Source organism: Capsicum annuum, chromosome 10 (assembly GCF_002878395.1).
Source record: "Capsicum annuum cultivar UCD-10X-F1 chromosome 10, UCD10Xv1.1, whole genome shotgun sequence".
NCBI lineage: Eukaryota > Viridiplantae > Streptophyta > Magnoliopsida > Solanales > Solanaceae > Capsicum > Capsicum annuum.
Window position 1 is genome coordinate 142,450,489 of NC_061120.1, and position 10,630 is coordinate 142,461,118.

General features: G+C 32.9%; 1 non-coding gene across 1 annotated transcript; it reads right to left on the reverse strand.

The window, feature by feature from the left end:
• Nucleotides 1-3,147: 3,147 nt before the first annotated feature.
• Nucleotides 3,148-3,253, reverse strand: LOC124888321. Its single transcript, XR_007046448.1, has one exon. It is a non-coding gene; the product is annotated as a small nucleolar RNA R71 (small nucleolar RNA).
• Nucleotides 3,254-10,630: the final 7,377 nt, after the last annotated feature.

Consider the following 10,630-nt stretch of genomic DNA (forward strand, 5'->3'; position numbering starts at 1 on the left):
GAAGAGAACACACTAGCAGATTTTTTAACTTTGTTTTATTTTTTGGGTACAAAAAACTTTAACACTTTCTTGGAGCTACCTGGGAAAGCAAAGAACATTACAATTCTAGATAAGCAGCAGATACCACATATAAGGGTCAGAAGACAAAAGAGGAAAACACCAAATCAAGGGTAATTTTATGAAGGCAATCTAAGCAACCATTCCTACAAGCAAATAGATTATCATTTATGGGAGGCTCAAAATACAATCCAAAGTTAAATTTCTTTTAATTCCACAAATGTGCAAACTATTATTGGCATCAATTTAATTGTAAGCATATTAAAAGGCCACATATGTTTAAACTAATATGAAGGTGGTATTAATCTCGATGATAATTAGTCCTTTGTAGAGGAATAAACATGAGTATCACATTAGTATCTTACAATTAGCAAAAATTTCAGATTTTACCTAAACATGGGAAAAGTTTATATCGAGTGCTTGAAATTTAACTCTATTAGTAACAATTACATAACTCCTGGTGAGAGTTTTAGGTGACTTGAGGTGTAATTGAATTGAAGCTCTCTTGATCTTAGTCATAGCTCATAGTATGTGAATCTGATTTTGATGATAGAGGCTTATCGAAGATTTGTTTGAGCTCATCGCTGCCAGCAGACCTCTTACCTTCCTAATCTTTCATTTTCCTTTATTGTTTTTTACTTTCTAGAATAGTCTTAATTTTTTGCTTTTGATGTCTTTGTTTTCTTGGTTTAGGCCATCTCCTTGGGCCAGACCATTTTCTGTACATTTTCTTTATTAATAAAAGGCCCTTGGCCAGATTTTTTAATAGAAAAAAAACACCATAAAAATATATCGGTTGTACACATACAAAATCCCACAAGTTAAAATGTATCAAAATAATGTATTAATGGTACACATACAAAATGTATTACAAAGTTAAATTAAATTCTTATGTATCAAATGAAAAATTTTACCTGATTTTGGGGGTCATTATGTTTATTCCTTGCTTTCTTCTCTTCCATTATTTTTATGTCTTGATTCCCAGTTCTTAAATCATAATCTTCTTGAATCTTTTTAATCATTATAGGGTCATTGTGGCATTTGGATCCATATTCATAAAAATCATTAAAAGGATGATGAGTGATGAATTTATCACTCATTTAAATCCAAAATTTATGCGCACTACTATGATTTGAAGGTATGAATAAGACAACTTTGTTAGTTGAATAAATTAATTTTCACACTTTGCAGGTATACAGGTGATGGAAAGGAAAGATGTGGAATTAAGCTTAAAAGGGATCAAAAAGAGAAGAGAAGTGCAACTGGAAGACCGTGAGCAGGAAATGGTCTCAATTACCACAGTTACGTTATGAGGGCAGGGATCATAGCCAGTCAATCTAGTTCAAAGACTGTGATCACAATGATCTAAAGGTGATCGTGGTGTTCACTATTGTGAACAAGTTGCAGTGATCACAGCAATGCAAGGTTATGCTTAAGGGAAATTTAATAAATTTATATAGCCAATCCAAAATCCTTTAAAAGTCTAAAACCCTTTTCCATTTGACATTTATCAACTTTGAAATTGAAATTGGAGACTTTGTAAACCTTACCAAATTAGGGAAATTTAGTATGGTTAATTATTCAATTAGTTTTGGTTGTAATTGAAGTTGGATATTGGATTGCTCTTGATTGCAAAGTTTAATGGAAGCATTGAACAATCAATTTGGTATATTTCTTTTCCCTACCTTTATGAGTAGCTAAACAATTTATCTTGAGATTATATTGAAATAGGGTGCAAATATGTGCGGGTTGTGATTTATTAGTGTAAATCCTTGGTCGTTGATTGTGGGTTTCAATATTGCTTTCTTAATTTAGTTGGGATTTGTAAGTGAAAATCCTAAATTTCCAAAATAGATTTATGGGTGAAAACCCCAAATTCATAAAGCTCACATCATCCTTAAAAGAGAGATGTGAGTGAACTTTTGAAACTTATATCATCCTTGAGAGAGGGATACGGGTTACAAAGAAATAGTGAACAATAGTAGATATAGTTTTTCCTCTATTCACTATCTTAGAAATAAGGGTAAGTTAAGAATTAGCTAAGTCTTGAGCATCTTCCCAGAAATAAGGATGCTCAATTGAGGTATTGAGTGGATTCAATTGCCACATCTATAAGGTATCCAAAAGGGTCCATGGATGATATTCTTGAGGTTTTGTTGACAAACTAGCCTCAAGAATTCCTAACTTAGCCTACCCATATAGTTGATGACTAGAATGTACACTTAATTATCATGACCCATGCATTATTTGCCCCTAGGAAGACATAATCCTAAGATGTATCCCATATCAAAATCTTAACTATAACTTCACTTTAGGTTGGTAGTTTGATTTGATTTTGATTGAAGAATTTTCCAAACTATTTCCCCCCCATTTTAATTCATGTATTTACTTTGTTTACACTATGGGCATACACTTAGAAGCCGTCAACACCGATAAGTTTTGAGGACTAGACTTACTCTTTGAGGATTTGATCTCAATGTGAGTTGAGCTTTATTGACAATGATCTTCCTATATCCAAACTATGGTATAGGTGAGTGTGATCAAAATAGAGCCCTTATCTGAGAGTGAGACTTAGTTTTCACTTGTACGGTGTTGGTTGTATCTTTGGGTATACCCGTGGTGATTTTGATTTACTTTGTTGTTTTTGTGTTTTTATAGGTGAATTCAATAGTGTCCATGACACTATGAGAGACCACGCAAGTAATGCCCAGACTTTTAATGGTCCCTCTAATGACGAGAAAAAACTCCATGACATTGGTCGTGCGAGTGCCATCCTTATCCCACCTAATCAAGGGAACGAAGTATTCCATGTTAAGAGCATTATGTTTCATATTCTTCAAATAAAAGGACTCTTTGGGGAGCAAGCCCATGAGGACCCCAATTTGCATTTGAAGAACTTTGTAGAAGTTTGTGCCCCCTTTGATATTGCACATATCTCGCAAAAGTTCATCTGATTGTGCCTCTTCCCATTTTCTTTAACGAGTGAGACAATATTGTGGCTTTGATCTCATTCAGCTGGGTCAATTACTTCATAGGATGAACTTACCATTGAATTTTTAGACCAATACTTCCTACCATCCAAAATGCTATAATTGCATGATGAAATCATAAACTTTCGACAATTGAATGGAGAGACTCTATACAAGGTGTGGGAGAGATTTAATGGTAAGCTCATGAAATGTCCCAACCATGAGGTATCAGAGAAGATGCTTCTCCAAATCTTCTACCGAGCTTTAGATTAACTAAACAAACCGTGGTGGATGATGTGGTGGGATTACTTGTGAAGTTGTCTTATAATGTGGCTACAAACTTTCTTGAGAAAGTCACAAAGAAAAATTAGGGATGGCATACCTGAGACACTGAGGTTTCTAAAGGGTCTCCTACCACCTCCTATGATGCAAGTGGAGTTGCTAATAAAATATGTGATGGGTGCACCCATAAAATTGGTGAATGCCATAGAATCCAAGGGCTATGACAAAGAAGAGGCCAAGAGGCTTAATGAGGAGATTCGGTATTTGGCTAACTATCCGGTGGGTTCTCGCACAGCCTATCAAAGGATAAGTGGGAACCAAGGTTGGACAGATTGTGAAAGAGAGCAAAATTAGCATGATCATGATAGAGACAATGATTAGAGAGACAAGGAAAGAGAATATGGCCAATATATGCCTCTTTATGATCCCAAAAAAATTAAGACCGAAGATGTGTTAGCAAGGATTGTGATAAGAGTGGAGGGAACGGACAAAATGGTTTGTTAATTGAAAGGCAAATTTTTGTAAATCAACCAAATCATGGAATCACACTCTACCTCGATCAAACAATTGGAAACTAAAATTGGGCAAATCTCCACTCAACTTAATGCTAGACAAAAAGGAGGTCTTCCTAGTGATACCATTGTGAAACCAAAAATACCCCAATGTTGGCTATTGTCACTAGGAGTGGTAAAACCCTCATGTTGAAAAAGATACCAATGTTGAACAAATAAATATGAAGAAGAATCATTTGAATAATTTTAATGAGGAGGCTTTAAAGTCTCAAGAAGGGAATAAAAAAGTATTGGTGTTAAATGAAGAAGTAGATAATGAAAAGAAAGACCCGAAGGTAGTTGAGAATTATGAAGTGAAAAGTGATCCAATGCCTACCATGAAGGTTCCCCCTCCATTCCCTCAAAGACTTAAAAATAAAGAGGACAATGTTAAATTTAAAACATTTCTTGCTAAGCTTAGAAATCTATCAATTAATATATCATTGGTAGAGGCAGTTCAAGAGATCCCAGGGTACGCTAAGCTTATGAAAAATTCGATGTCCAAAAAGAGTCTTGTTGATAGTGAAACCATATAAATTACTTGTGGGTGTAGATCTATCATAACTAGCAATATAGCAAAGAAAAAAAGGATCCTGGGGCCTTTACAATCCCTTGCACCATAGGGACACACAAGTTTGAAAAATCTTTGTGTAACCTTAGTGGAAGCATCAACCTCATGCCCTATTCAATCTATCGAAAACTTGGGTTGGGCACTCTTACTCCAATAATAATGAGTCTATTAATGGTACACCAGTCTATCAAGAGACCGGTTGGGGTCTTATTTGATGTTTTAGTAAAGAGGGACCACTTCATTTTTTTAGTAGGTTTCATGGTGCTTGATTGTGAAATAGACCAAGAGTTCTCTATTATCATTAGCCGACCTCTTCTTGCAATTAGAAGAGCCATCATGGATATGGAGCAAGGAGAAATGAGATTCATGTCAATGATGATGAAGTATCCTTTCGGGTGTGCAAACCAGAAAAACAACCCATGGAGTTGTAAGTAGTGTCCGTCATTGATGTTTAGGGTACAAGGGTGAATGATGGGCAAATAAGGATCTAACTTGAAAAGATGAAGGACGTAGTGCCACACTGATAAATAAGGCATTATGTGGGAGGCGACCCACAAATCCCACAAAAGTGACCCATACCCTTTGTTTATTATTTAGTAGAGTAGATTTTAATTTTGTTATTGATTAATCTATGTATTTGCGGCACTATGGGGTGTTTGAATGAGGCTGAATAGGGGAAAGTATGGAATTTCTGTGCAGTGGACTGAATAGGAGAAAATAGAGGACCAAAAATAGCCTCAATTATCGCAATTGCAGCACTTGGCCACCGCAATCGCAGTAGCCGTGTGTTCACAATTGTAGAACATGGACTGCGATTGTGGTCAAGTTTGGTTAAAAGACCATCCTACTGCCAGTTTCCCTCCACATTTCCTTTATAAATTTTCTCTTAAAATTACACCCAATTAGTGTCGTGTGTTGGCATCCAAAATAGTATTATCATCCACTCATCATTCCTCATCTGATTTACATCATGGGAGATTATGATCAAGTCTATTTCATGGCTCCTGAGTGCCACAACCTGTACTATAGTGATCTTCTAAAGACAAATCCACTTTTGGAGAGAGGCATATATTTGAAGAAGATGCCAAAAATGCTTTCGGTATTTCATGATAGACTCATAGCTATTGAGTGAAGGTAGTTTGCCCTGGATCCTTGTAGGGAAAATGATCAGTGGGTAAGAGAGTTCTACACTAATCTTAGTGTGGTGTCTTTCTTAGACCCAGTAATCAGGATCCAAGAAAAGGAGGTAAACTTTGGAGCTGAATAGATTAATGACATTTATAGGCTCCTAAATGCAGATATGGCTCAATTTGAGGCAAATGGGTGTCAATCGGGGAGTTGGATGGCAGAGAAGTCATGTCCAAGCAAGGAGGTTCATTGGGCAGCCACTAAGAGTGGTATATCAATGAATGATTTCACTGATGAGGCCCAAATTTGGTTGACCATTATTTGTAGACGGGTTTCACCATGCACCCACATGATGGGGGGGGAAGTTTGAGTACCCGTAGCATCGGAGCTATAAATATAAGGGAAATCTAAGCACCTATAGCATTTTGGATTTGAGATCGAACATATACCTGTGGTAAAGTCTGAGTAGCCAAATATTTTGCCCTTATGAAAGCCGAAATATGAGACGACGACTTGGTTTGGTTCCATAAATAGCAAATTATGTGTGGTGCAGATGCGAAGCAAACACCCTCTTCCATCCAAAAATTTTTAAAAATCGAGGGCATGAACGTGAATAATGTTGAAATAATACTTTACCTCTTTTTGTGACTCCAAAGCCTTTAACTTGTAGAAGTTGGTAAATACTCCATTTTGTCTCTAAGAGAAAGTGAAATTGAGGCCCCTTGAAGGGTTTGTATGCTATGTGCGGTGAGCATATTTGTCTAAATCTCATGCATACTTGTACTATCTAGAACTTTCCCCGTTAGTATCTCAAGGCTAATTGTGATTATACTTGGTTGGTGAAATGATCTTAGGATTATCTTGGTGAACCAAATTTGGGCCTCATCAGTGAAATCCCTCTCTTAAACCCTACCTTTCTTTAACATGAATAATGAAACTTAAGGCCAAATGCCTAAGTTGGCGGTGGTAAGTTTGGAAGAGATGACCTTGGGCTATAGTAATGTAAGTGGATACCTATGGCTAAGCAATGAAAAAGTGAAAAAGAAAGGAACGATGAAAAGAAGAACGAGGCATAGATTGCAAAAAGAAAAGAAAAAAAGCTAATGAAAGATGCCTTGAAAAGGATGGGTAAATCAAGGTAGCTAAAATAGGTATATGTAAAGTGTGAAAACAAAAGAAGTGGTCCATGGTCAAAATTTTGATGGAATAGTGTGATTTAGATGTTCAAGGAGGGTGTAGCCACTTTGTTCATAAATGATATCCTACCCTTCCCCGTATCTACATTACAAGATCAAAAAGCCCTTCGAGATCTCTAACTAAATGTATTCATTATAGTGGCAATTGAAAATAAGGGCAACCCTATGGTATTGTACTTGTTATCATCCAAAGCCTTTGTGAGAGAGAGAGTTTCGCACTTAAACCCCTTGTTATATTTTAGATAATTTGGTATGTGTGGAATTTCCTTCTTGTGAGGAGGTATGTAGATGAATTGAGGTGGGTAAAATTATCGTCTACCGAAAAAAGGCAAAAGGAGTATAGTGGAGTTGATATCGATGGAGAGTCACTTCTAGAGCGGTAGTGATTGTTGGTTTTTTTGTTCTTTAAAGTCCTTTGTGTCTTCGATATTGCATTTCTTTTCGAGGGTAGTCATGAGAATAGCTTTGCCCATATGTGAGAGCTACTTGTGGTGTTAGTCAAGTTTGAAGTCATTATGATTAATTGAGTATATAAATGGGCTAAAATTTGCATTGTCTCATTGAGTAAGAAGTAGTGTTGCTTGAGGACAAGCAAAGGTTTAAGTTGGGGTTGTTGATGAGTGCATCCAAAAGTTGTACACACTACTATGATTTAAAGGTATAAATGAGATAACTTTGTTACTTGAATGCACTAATTTTTCCATTTTATAGGTATCCAAGTAATGGAAAGGAAAGATGTGGAATTGAGCTTAAAAGCGATCAAAAAGAGAAGAGAAGTACAGTTGGAAGACCCTAGGTAGGAAATAATCTCAGTTAATATGATCACAGTCTAAGGGCCGCAATTGTGGCCAATCAAGGTAGGTCAAAGGCAGTGATCATGATGATCTGAAGGCGATCGCGGTGTTTACGATCGCAGGCAAGCTGTCGCGATTACGGAAAAACGGGTTTTTTCCCAGGGGCAATTTTGTAAATTTATGCAATCGATCCCAAATCCTTTAAAAGGCTAAAACCCTTTCCCATTTGGAATTCATCGAATTTGAAATTAAAATTGGAAACTTTGTAAACCCTACCAAATTGGGGAAATTTAGTGTGGTTAATTTTTTAATTAGTTTTGGTTGTAATTGAAGTTGGATATTGGATTACTCTTGACTACAAAGTTTAATGGAAGCATTGAACAATCAATTTGGTATATTTATTTTCCCTAACTTCACGAGTAGCTAAATGATTTATCTTGGGATTATATTGAAATAGGGTGGAAATATGTATGGGTTGTGATTTATTAGTGTAAATACTTGGTCATTGATTGTGGATTTCACTATTTATTATGCGATTTATAATATTTTTTACATAATTTTTCAATAAAATATGAATACGCTTTTCATCGCAGTTTATGTGACACAAATAAAATTTTGACGATCAATCAAAAATTTTTCACATTATATATATATTCCTTTTATCTCATTTTTAAATAATATATGTTACTTTATATCTTCATATGTCTCATCTAAAATTATATGACACTAATATAATTTTGATGGTCAATCAAATTCTTTATGTTGACATATCATTTTTGTGTCTATTTTATCTTCTTTATGTAATATTATTAGTTTTTAATGCTTTGATTATAATAATAATTAATTAGGGGTAATATAGTAAATCATGATTGAAGCAGCGAATCAAACATGTCTTAAATGACTTATAATAGCAAAAAGTGGTATAACCAAATTACTATAAAAATACTTGTGAAAAAAATTTAAATGTGCCTCATATAAGACTTCAAGTTAATTCAAAATATTGACAATTAATTTCTCATTTTATATCTATTTTAATTTTTTATTAAATATTATTAATTTTTTAATACTTAAATAACTTATAATAATAAATTAGAAGTGATATATTAATTTTTTAATACAGAAATGACTTGTAATAATTAATTAAGGGTGATATAGCAAAATCATGATTGAAATAGTTAAAAGGCAGCAAGTGGACAGGACAACCTTGAGAAGCTTCCCACAGTTCTTCTATATATTAGAACTAGATACCGATGGCTCGTGCTAGTATGGGCTCAATATATATTATTTTTATCACAATTTATGTGACACAAGTAGAATTTAGATATAATTTCGCTAGTCAAGCAAATATTTTATATCTTTGAATTTTTTAATTTGTTAATTATGTGATTTTTAATGCTTTTTACATAATTTTTTGATAAGATATGAATACTCTCTTCGTCTCAATTTATGTAGATAGATAAAATTTCAACAGTCAACAAAAAAATTTTAATACTTTTTATATATATTTTAAGTTCTTAATTATTGTGATTTACACTACTTTTAATCTCATTTTCAAATAATATATGTTACTTTATGTCCTCCTCTGTCTCATTTCAAATTATACGACACTAATATAATTTCGATAGTCAATCAAATTTCTCATGCTGATATATAATTTTATGTATATTTTACTTATTTTATGAATATTATTAATTTTTTTACTACTTATATGACCATAATAATTAATTAGGGTGATATAGTAAAATTACGATTGAAGTAGTGAAGCAGACATGTCTTAAATGACTTATAATAACTAATTAGAAGTGATATAGCACAATTACTATAAAAAATACTTATGAAAAAAGATTTAAGTGGGCTTAAAGTGATTAACAAAATTACTATAAGAAATAATTGTGAAAATTTTTAAATTAGCCTCATATAACACGTCAAGTTAGTTTATTATTTTATGTCTATTTTATCTTTTTTATTAAATATTATTAAGTTTTTAATACTTAAATGACTTATAATAATTAATTAAAACTGGTATATTAATTTTTTAATACATAAATGACTTATAATAATTAATTAGTGGTGATACAGTAAAATCACGGTTGAAGCAGGTGAAAGGAAGCAAATTGGCAGGACGACCCTGACCAGCTTACCTTCGTTATTCTATATATTATTAGATTAGAATATGGAAATGTGAGTTGGAGGACAATCAAAGATGATGTGTATGTCATTTCACATCTAAATAATTTAATCAACAGTCAATAGTCATATCAATAAAGAATTTCATTGGCTATTTCTTTTTTTTCTAGTTTACGCGCTTATATTTTCTTATTGGACCCATTATGCAGCTAACATTTTTACTCCCAACTTATTCAATCACATTGTTTACGAAGTAATATTTTAAAAAATTTTAAATTTATAATTTGAATCTCCATCCACGAAATATTTGACTGTTTGTATAGAACTAAAATTACTTTTTATTTTTATGTGATAAATATTAAATTTTTTATATATTTATTTTCTTATATTTTAAACTCTCTAAGTGAAAATCTGACTCCGTTAAAATTTTTAATACCCCAAGCTTCTAATATTATTAATTTTTTGCCCATAAAATACTGTCACACATGAACTTGATGGGTTAAAACTTAAAATTGTTAACCTATTTCAAAATATTCTTTTGTTAATTGTCAAATAATTTGACAAAAACAATCATTAAACGATCTATAAACATTTTACTAGAAATGAAAAAGAATTACATATGTGATATTCATATAAGGCTTCGAACATACAATTTTTGTATTCACTTATGGGTTGTAGGTGTAATCACAATTGAGGTGCATGCCAACTCACAAAAAAAATATTTAAAATATAAATTTTTAAAAAAGACTGAAGTACATTAAATGGTTAGTGTAAAAAAATTTTACTATATTGTATAAATATGTTAATATGTAAGCTTTCATAAAAATTGAGATTTGTAATCATAAAAATAAGATATATAATACTCAATCCATATCATTTTTATTTGCTTCATTAGGTTGTGCTTATGTTCCTAAATATTGGCTCCTTTAATCTTTCAAGAATAGTTTGAACAAAA